At 37.4% G+C, this 16,163-nt stretch overlaps 1 long non-coding RNA gene across 36 annotated transcripts in view; it reads right to left on the bottom strand.

Moving 5' to 3' along the window:
* The window catches only part of LOC147369591 (uncharacterized), a 676,540-nt gene that overhangs the window by 505,711 nt on the left and 154,666 nt on the right, over window positions 1–16,163 (bottom strand). Inside the window, exon 4 of one of the 36 annotated variants that reach the window (XR_015168534.1) lies at window positions 12,412–13,515. The exons of 33 other annotated variants lie outside the window; for them this stretch is intronic. This is a non-coding gene — a long non-coding RNA (uncharacterized LOC147369591). Of the gene's footprint in view, window positions 1–12,411; window positions 13,516–16,163 lie in introns of those variants that run through there. 2 more of the 36 variants (XR_015168552.1, XR_015168533.1) reach the window with 2 other exon arrangements.

Genomic DNA, 16,163 nt, shown 5'->3' with positions numbered 1-16,163 from the left:
AGGGAGCATTATCTAGTTTTGCAGCCTGTACTGAATTTAGCAGAGCTGATGATTTAGAAAGAGGTTAGTGACTTGGCCATATTTACATATGTAAATATGATAACAACTTTGGGTTCTCCAACAGTGCTGCCACAAAGTCTCCATCACCACTTCCAGAATCAAAAGGCTGCCTGGAAATATGATCGAAATCCAAAGATGTGAGTGACAGACAGAAAGACCAGATGACCATGATGCGGGTAAGGGGAAAGGAGTCTTGCTTGAAAATCAACACCAGGTTTTGAGTAGTGACAACTCTTTTCTTTTGAAAACCAGATTAATTTTGTTAGCTGCTTATTCTCCAGTGGCTGCCTTTTTATAGGCCAAATAACTCATTTAAAAATTTATGGTTTATCCATTTTTAGTCCAATTAATTAACCAGAATATAAATGTGCTTCCATAAAATATATGCATACAACCATAACCAAACCCTCTTGAATTACTACAAATTTTAGAGAACCTGCAATCCATACACATTAATTATTCTAAGTTCACTAACTCATGTGTTATTGAAGCCTTTACATGCTCTTGAAAGCCTTCTGTCTCACTCAAGCTGGTCCCACCCTCCTCTGCATTCTCACAGAAACTGCACTTGGATAGTCAATGCTTGAATAATTATTAAAAACATGATAATGCAGTCTTAACCATACCCACCCTAAGCTGGTGGCTGTCTGTCAAAATGCCTCACTCTGTCCTATGCCACACAGAATTTCAAACAGAAATTCCACTGAAACACAATTTTAATAGGTTGATTTTTATACAATGTGATTCAAACTTCCTTGCACTCCTAGTTTGTAATACATTGTGTGATAGATAGTAGAAGCTTATGTTCTCTTTGTTGAATGGATGAAAAAGTGTTAGCCTTGGGAATTTTTAATAATTTGGATACACCACATGTAGATTTATTTATAATTAACCCACAGGCACTTTAAATCACCTATTTAGTATATAAATAGATAAATTTAGTATGTTAACTATGAAGCAATGATGATAAATACAAAAAAAGAAAGTCTCCTGACTGCCTCTTCACTCTTGGCCCCAGGACCTTGGCATATACTCTTGCTTTGTCTTAAAGAAGTTTCCTTCTCCTTTTGTCATCTCTCATTCAACTCAAATCCCATCTCTTCCACAGTATTTTCTCTACTTGGTTTAGTTATGTTTGCCTTTTATTTGCATGAATCTGCTTTTATTAAAGCAGGGAAGGTCATTGCCATACACTTAAGGATCTTTTTAGTTCAATGCATGCTGCTGTTGCTAAGTCGCTTCAGTCGTGTGCGACTCTGTGTGACCCCATAGATGTCAGCCCACCAAGCTCTGCTGTCCCTGGGATTCTCCAGGCAAAAACACTGAGTAGGTTGCCATTTCCTTCTCCAATGCATGAAAGTGAAAAGTGAAAGTGAAGGTGCTCAGCTGTGTCTGACTTTTAGCGACCCCATGGACTGCAGCCTACTAGACTCCTCCATCTATGGGATTTTCCAGGCAAGAGTACTGGAGTGGGGTGTCTATGCCTTCTCTGCAATGCATGCTAGGGATGGTCTACTTCTTTATTCTCCAATCTAGAAGAAGTTCAGTTTAAATAACCACATCAGAAAACAAAAGGAATGGAAGCAAGAGAGGATGAGAGGGAAGATGAACACAGGTAATATAACTTTTTTTTTTTGTAATTTTGTTTTTTACATAGGCACCCTGCAGCTGTTTAATAAAACCATCCCCTTGCAGTGATAAATTACTTGCAAATTATATCAACCTTAAATTGCTTCTCAAAGTTTCTAGCTGCTGATGGCAGCAATGTTTTATGGAGATTTAAACAAGGTGATTTGGCAAAGGAGCATCAACTCATACTTGTACAGCCCTGAAATGATTGTTTTGGTGGCAGAGACTGAGAAATGAGGTGACTGTCCCCAATATGTAATTTGTCACTCTGTGTGCTTGTGATGCCTGAGTTAGTTATGGCACACATATTAGATGGTCAAAAATATCAACCTTCATTAACCAACAGTCTTCTGTGGGCTTTTGCGGTTTTGCTGGTTAGCTCAATACCATGTAAAAATATTCCAGAGACAAAGGAGAGGAGAACATTCTCCATTACTACAAAAGAGAGAGGTGAATACTTGAGTCTCAGTCTGTCTCAGTCTGTCTCTCTCTCTCTCAGCTTCTTTTTCCAGAGTGACAGTCTAATAAAACTTTTAATGTTTGGGTCTACTGAACCAAAGTTGAACTGCAATCATGTGACATTTTTGTTTTAAAATGAGATGCAGTCACTGTGTCAGTAAAATTTAAGAGTTTAAGAATTATTAGATTCAGGAATCAGATGACATAGATATTCATCTGGACTCTTGACTTTTTGGAACAGGTCCTCCCATTTAACTAAGCAGTCAGCTATGTCTCAGGCACAGGGATTGAGTTGCAATAGCTCAATTCAGACCACTGCAAGGACACATGCCCGTCTCTTTAAAAGTCTTTATTAACAAAAATTTTCCAATATTTTGCATTTCCTGGAAGCCATTGCAAGAATGTAAGAGGCTACTTATATCAGAAACTGTATGGAAGAAAGAGGTGACTTTCCACGCTTGGGCATCTGGTGTGAAGATACATAATTCCCTAGGGAAAGTACCTACCTGATATAATACAGGTCCCCACAGAGTAGCTTTATAAACTAAAGCAAAGATTCAGTTTGTGAAGAAGGCTGTTCTGACTGATAGAGCTTTACAGAAATGAAGCAGGAACGCCAGAGATGTCCAGAGCCCACAGATGTAGATCCTAAGTAGCTGTTTCACTGACCTCTTGCATTTCATTCATTTATTCAATTAATAAATATATTAGAGGGACTACTACTCTTCATTTTGTCAGACATTTTAGCAAGGTAGAGGGCATCAAAAGGACAGAAATCTCTGCTCATAAACTTATATTCTGGGAAGGAAAGGGAATTTCCCTTCATTTACATTATTGTGAGTGCGATAAAAAAAACACATAGGCCATGAGATACTATAAAACATGGCTAGTTAGGTTAACTGATCTAGGATGCTCTTTAGGGGATATGAAATAGCTACATTTCAACAGTGACCTCAAAAATGACAAGGCATCAGATATCCAGATATGCAAATAAAGCAGGAAGGGATTTAGGACCGGGCCAAGCTGAGGCAAGAACATGTGCACAGATTTGAGGATCCTGTAATACATCATTGCATTTGCTTTGCTAATCTTTTGCTAAGGATTTTTGACCCTTTTTCATGAGGGTTATTAGCCTTTGATTGTCTTCTCTTGGGAGGCTGGGGTCAGAACTGTGCTGAACTCATAAAACATGTAGAGAAACGTTTCTTCTTCTGTTTTCTTTAACAAAAAATGAGTAAGACTGCAACTACTTTTTCTTACAAGTTTGAAAGAATTCACTAGTGAAGTCATCTGGGCCTTAATTTTCTTGCTAAGAAAGTTTTAATTTTGTTATTTATAAATTCAATGCCTTTAATAGATCAAGGTCTAGCGTGTTTTTTTCTTTTTCTATCTCCTTGCATCTATTTTTCAAAACTTTTTTCAAAGAATGTGTCCACTTCATCTAAATTTTTAATTATATTCATGAGTTTATCATATGCCCCATCCATTTATTATATGTAGAATCAGATCAGATCAGTCGCTCAGTCGTGTCCAACTCTTTGTGACCCCATGAATCGCAGCACGCCAGGCCTCCCTGTCCATCACCAACTCCTGGAGTTCACTGAGACTCACGTCCATCGAGTCAGTGATGCCATCCAGCCATCTCATCCTCTGTCGTCCCCTTCTCCTCCTGCCCCCAATCCCTCCTAGCATCAGAGTCTTTTCCAATGAGTCAACTCTTTGCATGAGGTGGCCAAAGTACTGGAGTTTCAGCTTTAGCATCATTCCTTCCAAAGAAATCCCAGGGCTGATCTCCTTCAGAATGGACTGGTTGGATCTCCTTGCAGTCCAAGGGACTCTCAAGAGTCTTCTCCAACACCACAGTTCAAAAGCATCAATTCTTCAGTGCTCAGCCTTCTTCACAGTCCAACTCTCACATCCATACATGACCACAGGAAAAACCATAGCCTTGACTAGACGAACCTTTGTTGGCAAAGTAATGTCTCTGCTTTTGAATATGCTATCTAGGTTGGTCATAACCTTCCTTCCAAGGAGTAAGTGTCTTTTAATTTCATGGCTGCAGTCACCAACTGTAGTGATTTTGGAGCCCAAAAAAATAAAGCCTGACACTGTTTCCACTGTTTCCCCATCTATTTCCCATGAAGTGGTGGGACCAGATGCCATGATCTTCATTTTCTGAATGTTGAGCTTTAAGCCAACTTTTTCACTCTCCACTTTCACTTTCATCAAGAGGTTTTAATACAAGCACATAAAACAACACATTTCCGTCTTAATGCACAGGATATATTTTGACTGAGTTTTCTTCTGACTCATTTTGCTATTCATGAGTTATTTCAAGGATTTAATTGAATTTCTAAATAATTGAGTCATATATATATATATATATATCATTGTTAATTTATTTCTAATTTATTGTTGTGACCAAAAACATATTCTGTATGATTTCAGTCATTAATTTGTTGAGACCTGATTTGTAGCCCACCATATGAACTCCCTTGGTGACTAGTCCATATACACTTGAAAAAATTGTACTCTGCAGCTTTGATGCCATATTTGTAAATATCAAATAGGACTAATGATTGATAGTATTAGACTGATTCATGTTGCTTCATTGGCTTTAACTGCTACAGTTCATTTTTTTTTCCTCCAAATGTTTCCACTTAATCTTCAAGCTTCCTTATCCTTTTCTGTCATGTCCAGACTTATGTTTAGATCTTCATATTAATTTTTCATTTCTTCTAACAATGATATTATTTCTACTGTTTCCATTTGGTACTTTTTAATAGTTTACTTCTCTGCTGAAACTTTCAGTCTGTTCACACATTTTGTCTACATTTTCCACAGTATTTTTTAACATTCTAAGTTATTTTAGAGTTCTCATCTGTCTCTAATTCCAATTATCTAAATCATTTTTGCATCTCTTGATACTTTCCTCTCTTGATCATGTTTCATATTTTCTTGCTTATTTATGCATATTATGCTTTTTAAAAAAATCTAATGCTGGATACTCTGCGGAGAACAATATAAAGTGAAGCAAGCAATACTACACCTAGACAAAAGTCATGATTTATTCCTTTGATGTTGCTAATCTGTGATCAACCTGAGTATGATTTCTACTGTATCTTTACAAAGATTCAGTTCACTCTTGGCTTCAAATGTTTATTTGGGAAGAATCAGGACTTTCCCTTCAGCAGAGCTTGAGATGCAAAGTGATAATAATTCTCCAGAAATCTTCACACATAGCAGCCTACCTGCCATCTTATTTGGTTCTTAGGGAGTTCTCTATGCTGTCTGACATTTCACACTTTCCAAAGTCATGCCCAAAGACTTTTTTTAACATCTAACACACTAAGTGCTTTGTAATCTGTAGACATTCTGCATATTTTTGTTTATTTCAGTTGAGTGCTAATGTAATTGGAACTGGTAGATAAAAAGTTAACAGTTGTCACATCTTATCAATTTACACTATGACCAATTTAGAAGGGCATGAACAGACTGTGCATCCACCAATTACAGCACAGCTGAAAACACACTTCCTGCATTCTTCCCTGAATAAAGGCCTTTCTCATATTTTAAAATAAGTGTAAACAAAAAAGAAGAATTTCCTAGGGGCAGAAGCTGGGCAACACCCATAAGCAGTGTATCCCACTACAAGCATTCTTTGTTTTGTAATTGAGATGGAGGTGAGTAGGTTAATTGAAACTCAGAATATGCTGATGTGAACATCAATGAAGTCTGACAATTTTGTAACTTTATTAACTCTTTTATCTTTTGCATTTGTGGAAAACACAATTCACTATTCTTCCTCTGGCAGCTCTTGAGAGGTACATGAAACCCACCTTGATATCTGTAATAATAATACTATAACAAAATGCACCATTGTTGTTTCCCTTTGAAGAGTGGCTATTACAATTTAAAGTATGTAAGAATCAAAAGGTGACTGTGCTAAAATGAAGATTCCCTGGTTTCTATCCCAAAAGATTTTGATTCAGAAGTTTACAGGTGAGGGTCATGATCTGAATATTAAGATTGAACAAGCTCTATCTGAAGTATTGCCTTATATTTAAGTCCCAAGTTTATATTTGCACAAAGCCTCAGTGACTTATTACACTCTAATATGGACATGCCTAGACCCTCATCTCTTTAGTTTCCACATATTATTACTCTCCCCTCATTGCTTCACCTTCAGCTACACTGACTGTCATTCAGTTTCTATAAAACCACACATTCCTTTCTGCTTTAATACTGACATATATGCTGTCTCCTCTGTCGTGGACTCCATATTTTTGTATGATCAACTCTGTCTTAACTTTGGGTCTCAGTGTTAAGACTCCTCTAGTACAGAGATTAGATAGGTCTTATTCCTAGGAACCATCCTTCCATCCTAGTTAGACAATTCTTCTAAAATATGTGCATCTTTACAGCTGTTTACACACTTGTACACTGCAGTGAGAAGCCTGTGCAGCAAACTAGAGAACAGTCCCATTTGCCACAACTAGAGAAAAGGCCCACAGAGCAACAAAGACCCAGCACAGACACAAATGAACAAATAAATAAATTTTTAAAGCTTAAAAAAAGTAAATATACAATTTGGGAAAGACTTATTGCAATGAAGAAAATAAGGCAGGTAAAGGGTCAGAGACTAAGGGTTTGGGAAGGAAGTTCTTTAGATTGGATTATAGGGACACTCTCTGAAGAAGTGACCAGTAGGGTCAGATCTGAATGATAAGAGAGCTACTCAAATAATACAGTAAAGTTGCAGGGTATAAAATTAACACACACATATTCCTTTGTTTTTCATTTTGGTCTTACCATTTTCCTTAAACATATATCTTTAAAAAAAACTTAAAAAAAAAAAATTAACACACAGAAATCCCTTGCATTTCTATACACTAACAATGAGAAAACAGAAAGAGAAATTCAGTAACAATTCCATTCACAATTGCAATGAAAAGAATAAAATACTTAGGAATAAATCTACCTAAAGAAACAAAAGACCTATATATAGAAAACTATAAAACACTGATGAAGGAAATCAAAGATGACACAAATAGATGGTGAAATATACATGTTCATGGATCAGAAGAATCAATATAGTGAAAATGAGTGTATTGGCCAAAGCAATCTGTAGATTTAATGCAATCCCTATCAAGCTACCAACAGTATTTTTCAGAGAACTAGAACAAATAATTTCACAATTTGTATGGAAATACAAAAAATCCTGAATAGCCAAAGCAATCTTGAGAAAAAAGAATGGAACTAGAGGAATTAACCTGCCTGACTTCAGACTATAATACAAAGCTACAGTCATCAAGGCAGTATGGTACTGGCACAAAGACAGAAATATAGATCAATGGAACAAAATAGAAAGCCCAGAGATAAATCCACACACCTATGGGCAGCGTATCTTTGACAAAGGAAGCAAGAATATACAATGGAGAAGACAATCTCTTTAACAAGTGGTGCTGGGAAAACTGGTCAACCACTTGTGAAAGAATGAAACTAGAACACTTTCTAACACAATACACAAAAATAAACTCAAAATGGATTAAAGATCTAAATGTAAGAGGGTTCAGGATGGGGAACAAATGTATACCTGTGGCGGATTCATTTCGATATTTGGCAAAACTAATACAATACTGTAAAGTTTAAAAATAAAATAAAATTAAAAAAATAAATGTAAGACCAGAAACTATAAAACTTCTAGAGGAAAACACAGGCAAAACACTCTCTGACATAAATCATAGCAGGGTCCTCTATGATCCACCTCCCAGAGTAATGGAAACAAAAGCAAAAATTAACAAATAGGACCTGATTAAAATTAAAAGCTGCTGTACAACAAAGGAAACTATAAGAAAGGTGAAAAGACAGCCTTCAGAATGGGAGAAAATAATAGCAAATGAAGCAACTGACAAAGAATTAATCTCAAAAATACAAGCAGCTCATGCAGCTCAATTCTAGAAAAATAAAAGACCTAATCAAAAAATGGGCCAAAGAACTAAACAGACATTTCTCCAAAGAAGACATACAAACACATGAAAATATGCTCAACATCACTCATCAGAGAAATGCAAATCAAAACCACAATGAGGTACCATCTCACGCCGGTCAGAATGGCTGCTATCAAAAATTCTACAAACAATAAATGCTGGAGAGGGTGCAGAGAAAAGGGAACCCTCTTATACTGTTGGTGGAAATGCAAACTAGTACAGCCACTATGGAGAACAGTGTGGAGATTCCTTAAAAAACTAGAAATAGAATTGCCATATGACCCAGCAATCCCAGTGCTACACATACACACTGAGGAAACCAGAATTTAAAGAGACATGTGTATCCCAATGTTCATCGCAGCACTGTTTACAATAGCTAGGACATGGAAGAAACTGAAGTTGAATGGTTCTATGAAGACCTTACAAGACCTTTTAGAACTAACACCCAAAAAAGCTGTTCTTTTCATTATAGGGGACTGGAATGCAAAAGTAGGAAGTCAAGAAACACCGTAACAAGCAAATTTGGCCTTGGAGTATGGAATGAAGCAGGGTAAAAGCTAATAGAGTTTTGCCAAGAAAATGCACTGGTCATAGCAAACACCCTCTTCCAACAACACAAGAGAAGACTCTACACATGGACATCACCAGATGGTCAACACTGAAATCAGACTGATTATATTCTTTGCAGCCAAAGATGGAGAAGCTCTATACAGTCAGCAAAAATAAGACCAGGAGCTGACTGTGGCTGAGATCATGAACTCCTCATTGCCGAATTCAGACTTAAATTGAAGAAAGTAGGGAAAACCATTAGACCATTCAGGTTTTACTTAAATCAAATCCCTTATGATTATACAGTAGAAGTGAGAAATAGATTTAAGGGACTAGATGTGATAGACAGAGCGCCTGATGAACTATGGACGGAGGTTCGTGACATTGTACAGGAGACAGGGATCAAGACCATCCCCATGGAAAAGACATGCAAAAAGGCAAAATGGCAGTCTGAGGAGGCCTTACAAATAGCTGTGAAAATAAGAGAAGTGAAAAGCAAAGGAGAAAAGGAAAGATATAAGCATCTGAATGCAGAGTTCCAAAGAATAGCAAGGAGAGATAAGAAAGCCTTCCTCAGCGATCAATGCAAAGAAATAGAGGAAAACACAGAATGGGAAAGACTAGACATCTCTTCAAGAAGATTAGAGATACCAAGGGAACATTTTTTGCAAAGATAGGCTCAATAAAGGACATAAATGGTATGGACCTAACAGAAGCTATTAAGAAGAGGTGGCAAGAATACACAAAAGGACTGTACAAAAAAGAGCTTCACAATCAAGATAATCACGATGGTGTGATCACTCACCTAGAGCCAGACATCCTGGAATGTGAAATCAAGTGGGCATTAGAAAGCATCACTATGAACAAAGCTAGTGGAGGTGATGGAATTCCAGTTGAGCTATTTCAAATCCTGAAAGATGATGCTGTGCAAGTGCTGCACTCAATATGCCAGCAAATTTGGAAAACTCAGCAGTGGCCACAGGACTGGAAAAAGTCAGTTTTCATTTCAATCCCAAAGAAAGGCAATGCCAAAGAAGGCTCAAACTACTGTACAATTGCACTAATCTTACACTCTAAAGGAATGCTCAAAATTCTCCAAGCCAAACTTCAGCAATACGTGAACTGTGAAATTCCAGATGTTCAAGCTGGTTTTAGAAAAGGCAGAGGAACCAGAGATCAAATTGTGACCATCCATTGGATCATTGAAAAAAGAAGAGAGTTCCAGGAAACATCTATTTCTGCTTTATTGACTATGCCAAAGCCTTTGACTGTGTGGATCACAATAAACTGTGGGAAACTCTGAAAGAGATGGGAATACCAGACCACCTGACCTGCCTCTTGAGAAATCTGTATGCAGATCAGGAAGCAACAGTTAGAACTGGACATGGAACAACAGACTGGTTACAAACAGGAAAAGGAGTACATCAAGGCTGTATATTGTCACCCTGCTTATTTAACTTCTATGCAGAGTACATCATGAGAAATGCTGGGCTGGAGGAAGCACAAGCTGAAATCAAGATTGCCGGGAGAAATATCAATAACCTCAGATATGCAGATGACACCACCCTTATGGCAGAAAGTAAAGAGGAACTCAAAAGCCTCTTGATGAAAGTGAAAGAAGAGAGTGAAAATGTTGGCTTAAAGCTCAACATTCAGAAAAAGAAGATCATGGCATCTGGTCCCATCACTTCATGGCAAATAGATGGAGAAACAGTGGAAATAGTGGCTGACTTTATTTTTTTAGGCTCCAAAATCACTGTGGATGGTGATTGCAGCCATGAAATTAAAAGACATTTACTCCTTGGAAGGAAAGTATGACCAACCTAGACAGCGTATTAAAAAGCAGAGACATTACTTTGCCAAAGGTCCATCTAGTCAAGGCTATGGTTTTTCCACTGGTCACGTATGGATGTGAGAGTTGGACTATAAAGAAAGCTGAGCACTGAAGAACTGTGATGTTGGAGAAGAGTCTTAAGATCCTTTGGACTGCAAGGATATCCAACCAGTCCATCCTAAAGGAGATTAGTCCTGGGTGTTCATTGGTAGGACTGATGTTGAAGCTGAAAGTCCAATACTTTGGCCACCTGATGCGAAGAGCTGACTCATTGGAAAAGACCCTGATGCTGGAAAGATTGAGGGCAGGAGGATAAGGGGATGGCAGAGGATGAGATGGTTGGATGGCATCACCGATTCAATGGACATGGATTTGGACTCCGGGAGTTGGTGATGGACAGGGAGACCTGGTATGCTGCAATTCATGGCATCACAAAGATTCAGACACAACTGTTCACTGAACTGAACTGAACTGAACTATATGAATTATTTTAGGCAGTTGTGTAAAGGTCAAAGATTCTTCCTGAGTCTTTGGGGCCTTGACAGTTTTCGGCTTGAAATAATTGATATGCTAAAGGCACACAATTTGGGGCAGCAAATTTTGCTCCCCTACAAGACATGTTAAAGATTTAATTAATAAGTCTTAAGGATTGGAACTGATAGGCCTTAAGGAAAGAAGATCAAGCCAGTCAATCCTAAAGGAAATCAACCCTGAATATTCATTGGAAGGACTGATGATGAAGCTCCAATACTTTGGCCACCTGATGCGAAGAGCCGACTCATTAGAAAAGACCCTGATGATGGGAAAGTTGAAGGCAGGAGTAGAAGGGGACAACAGAGGCTGAGATGGTTGGATGGCATCATTGACTCAATGAACATGAGTTTGAGCAAACTCCAGGATACGGTGAAGAACAGGGAAGTCTGGTGTGCCTGAGTTCATAGGGTCACAAAGAGTCAGACACAACTTAGTGACTGAACAACAAGGAATGGAACATAAAGACAGAAGACAAGTAGTGTAAGAACTGAGCCCAAGGGTACACTCTAGAGTGTTTTTAAATTTGGGACCTAAGAAAAATGTCAGCAGAGGAGATAAGATAGTCAGTAAGGCAGCCAAAGGAGTAAGAGAGGGTGGTGTCCCAGAAGCAGGTGAAGAAAGATTTTAAAGTAAAAGAGAGGAATCTAACCTGTCAAAGGAAGCTGATACAAGGAGGAGCTTAGAGGTCACTCTTCACCTTAATAGGAATCATTGTCTCATCAGGACAAAAGTCCTGTTGGAGTAGGTCTAGGGTAAAAGAGAGATGAAGATGTGGCGCTAACAAGAATAGCCTGTTCTTTTGAGGAGTTTTCTGTGAAAGAGAATAGAAAAATTAACTGGTAGGTGAAAATAGACATAAGATCAAGGGCATCTTTTTTCTTTAATTGATTTTAAGATGTTTGTGTATCTGTGGAGTTTCTAATATTAAGCTTTATTATAATGAGGTTGACTCTACTACAAATGCCGGTAACATCTTGGATAACAGTTATCTTCAAAGTCTAGTAATGTAGTCAACAGCACACTTTGTAATTAAAAAGTTGAGCCTCATAGTAACTATGACTCTGCTATTGGTACATGGGGGCTTCCCTGATGGCTCAGCAGGTGAGGAATCCACCTGCAATGCAGGACATGGGTTTGATCCCTGGGTCAGGAAGAACTCCTGTAATAGGAAATGGCATCCCACTCTAGTATTCTTGCCTAAAAAATCCCATGGACAGAGGAACCTGGCCAGGCCATGGGGGTCGCAAAACAGTCAGACACGATTGAGCGACTGAAACACACACACCCACACATCGCTAAGTGTATGAACTGAGACTAGTTAACTTGGCATAGTTACTGAAGGTCTCTGAGGCACTATTTCCTTATCCACATAATAAGGATGATAATTTATTTGAGGAGGACAAAATGTAATTACATATATGTTGCAGGCAAGATATATATATATATATATATATATACACATATATATATATAATCTACCACAGTTCCTGAGACATAGTAAGCACTCACAAATTGAGATGACTTGTCATTATTACTACTTTACTATTTAGTGCTGGCCTGTTAATCCCTTCTACAATCAGTAATATGGCCTACTAGGATTTTAGTGGTATCAAAGAGAAACACTCAGTCTTGACTTCCTTCCCCATAACATACAACTTGTTCCAAGGCAGACCCTAATGCCCCTTCCCATTTCAGAACACCACAGGGGATATATAGCCAAAGGGAACAAACAGCTGTGTGCCAAGTTCCACATAGAAATCTAGTGAGTTAATGTCATTTTAAACATGGTTTTCTTCTGTGTAAATGAGTTTGCAAATCTGCAAGCTTCCTACCACTAATTACTAGATTAGCTAGAGTTAACCTGCAGGGGAATGGCGATGAGGAAGACAAACATGCATTCTTATATGAATGCTTATTTGCGTAGTTCATACAACTCTAGGCTTGCAGGAAGAAAGCCCCCTGCTTCTCCTAGTTAAATCTAATGTGACATCAATGGATTTACACAAGAATACTAGGCAACAAATTAGCTCAATGCCACACTTAATCACGATCTAGAGTTAACCCAAGGGAACCAAGAACTAAACAAATAAATTTCTTAATATTTAGCATAATTGCCTAATTCAAGAAATGCTGAGTGAAACTGCAGCAAAGCAGCTTTGGTAAGAAAGTTGGGACATGCATAGTTTCAAATATATAGTCATCTGAAATTGATCCCTGACTTCAAATGTTAATGTCTTGTGTTGAACAAATTTTTCCAGAATGATCTTGTATGCAAGGAAGGGAGACACATCTGACTCAAACAGCTTAAGCAAATATATTGGCACACTTAAAGAAAAGTCAGGAGATCAAAGGACTGCAGGCATGACTGAGGTCCAAAAGTTCAAAGCACATAATCAGCAAATGGTCTCTGTCTCTTCATTCGGCTTTTCTTTCTGTGCATCATCTTTACTGTTAGCAGACCTAAAAGAAAGAGATTCTTTTTTTCTTAATAGCTTAAAAGCATCCCTAGAATTGAATCACATGCCACATGTCCACACACTATGAACCAATCACAGTAAGCTGTGTTGCTGTAAAGCTGATTGGCCAGGTCTGGGTCACATGCACAACACTGAGGCTAGGAAGGAGTAATCATCATCTATACCATGCCAGAGAACTCTGAAGATTTTGCTCCCACAGGGAAAATCAGCATGCTGTTATGACCCTAAGCAAATAAGAATGAGTTGAAGCTAGAAAGGAAAATATAACAGATGCTCACTATTGCAAATGACTCAACTAGTCAAAGGTTCAGTTTTTGTAAAAATATAAATAACTGTTATGATAATATTATCTACCTCATGGGATTATGAACAAATACATACAATAGAGGACAGAGACTTCTGTTTCTTTATCAAAGCTTTCTCAAAAAGTTATCATTCACATGTGCTAGTATTGACCCTAACAACTGATTTACCATTTCACTACTGTAACTACAGACACCTTATATGTTATAAATTAACTATGTTATCTTGTTTAACAAGTAGTTCTTCAATCATAGGAAGGGAAGTGATTTCCAAAGCCACACATTATAACATGGTTTGAGTTAGCCTTCTAGTCATCCAAGCTCAGAGAGATGTGTCTCTTCTTAGATGAGCGAAGAGAATTCTGTTGAATTTAGCGAAGTCAAACACCAGGACCCATCACCTATAAAACCTCTGATGATATACCCCATATAAGGGTCAAGTATAGATACTGTTTGTGAGGTACTGTTTACAGACTGTGCCCAGATAATCTCTTGAGAAAAGTTTCCCAATCCCTTACTGTTTCTGTGAGCTTAAAAATATTCCACAGTTTATAATATATCACAAAGGGAAAGAGTAATATTTCCATAAACACTTCCATGAAATAACTTACAAATTTTCATTACAGTTAGACAGTTTAAAAATGACAAGAGACTTTCATCCTCACTCTAACAATCCAAGCAAACCCAATAAGCTACAAAACCACAGCTAGCAAAACAAAACACCCCATCAGAGACTTCAGGATGCAAAGAAATTAAAAAAAAAAAAAACAAAACAAAACTAAATTCCAGAAAGTAGCAATTCCTTCATAGAGAAGATATGGATAAAACCAATTAAAAATATGAAAAAATAAATGCTAGAAGTGAAAAATTCAGTATTGGGAATGGATAATTCATTTGGTAGGCCTACGTGCATGCTAGACACAGCAGGAAAAAGGCAGAACTTGAAGACTGGTCAATAGGCAGCATTCAGATGCAAACACCCAAAAGTGGGGAAGAGGGGTTAAAATCAGATGTTCATGGGACAATATCAGTTAGTCTAATACTTAGAGTTTCAGAAGAAAAGAGAAAAAGGGGTAAATTATACTTTCTAAAATGGGCAGAAGACATTAACCTAAGACACAAGGAGCTCAGTAAGAAGGAAGCAGAATAAAGTAAAGAACATCTAAAATTACCATGGTCAACTGATAGAAACCAAAGACAATGAGGAAGTCATAAAAGCAGTAAGAGGAAGACAGATTAAAATGTTTTAAATGTCAGCAAATCAAATTCAAAATAATTAAGTGATATTTATCCCATAATGCAAGTTTAGTGCAACATTTGAAAAGCAGTCAATACAGTCATTATAATAAAGAATATGGGATATAAATCATACAATTATAACAATACATGCAAAATTTTCTTGATAAAATTCAGTATCCACTTAAAAAATTCTCAGTAAACTAAAAGTCAAAGGAAATTTGCTCAATTGAAAGAAGGCACCTTATAAAATCCCGAAGTCTAACATGATATATAACAGTAAAATACTGAAAATTTTTCCTCTAAGACAGAAACAAGGCCAGAATGACTATTCTAATGATTTCTATGCATATTTTACAAATGGTCTTGCCCAGTGCAGTAAGTTCACAGGTTAGAAAGAAATAAAAATGTTTATAGATAATATGATTGAATATGTATAAAGACTGAATGGAATCTTTAAGGAAAAAATAAAACCAATGAATGAGTTTAGTAAAAATAGATGATGCATAGTCAATATAAAAAATTACAAGCGTTTCTATATATTAGCAAAAAATAATTAGAAACATAAAAAATAACCATTTACCATAGCAACTAAAAGGCTTCCCATGCAGCACTAGTGGTAAGGAACCCACTGCCAATGCAGGAGACAGAAGAGACGTGGGTTCTATCTTTGGGTCGGGAAGATCTCCTGGAGGAGGGCATGGCAACCCACTTCAGTATTCTTGCCTGGAGAATCCCATGGAGAGAGAAACCTGGCAGGCTACAGTCCACAGGGTTGCACAGAGTTTGACACAACTGAAGCAACTTAGAATGCACATATGCATAGCACCTAAAACATATAATATCTAAGAACAAATGTAACCACAAATGTACACAACTTGCAAAAATTACTTAAAATTTCTGAAAAAAATTAAATAAGACCTAAGTAAATGACAACAAATACAATATTTCTGAATCAAAAGACTCAGTATTATTAAGATACCTATTCTTTCTAAGGGCTTCCCTGGTAGCTCAATTGGTAAAGAATGTGCCTCCAATGCAAGAGACCCCGGTTCAATTCTTGGGTCAGGAAGATCTACTGGAGAAGGGATAG

Source organism: Bos grunniens, chromosome 7 (genome assembly GCF_055505025.1).
Source record: "Bos grunniens cultivar Pamir isolate PY7600 chromosome 7, Bosgru_T2T1.0, whole genome shotgun sequence".
Classification (NCBI taxonomy): Eukaryota; Metazoa; Chordata; class Mammalia; order Artiodactyla; family Bovidae; genus Bos; species Bos grunniens.
This window is presented reverse-complemented; position numbering and strand designations above follow the sequence as displayed.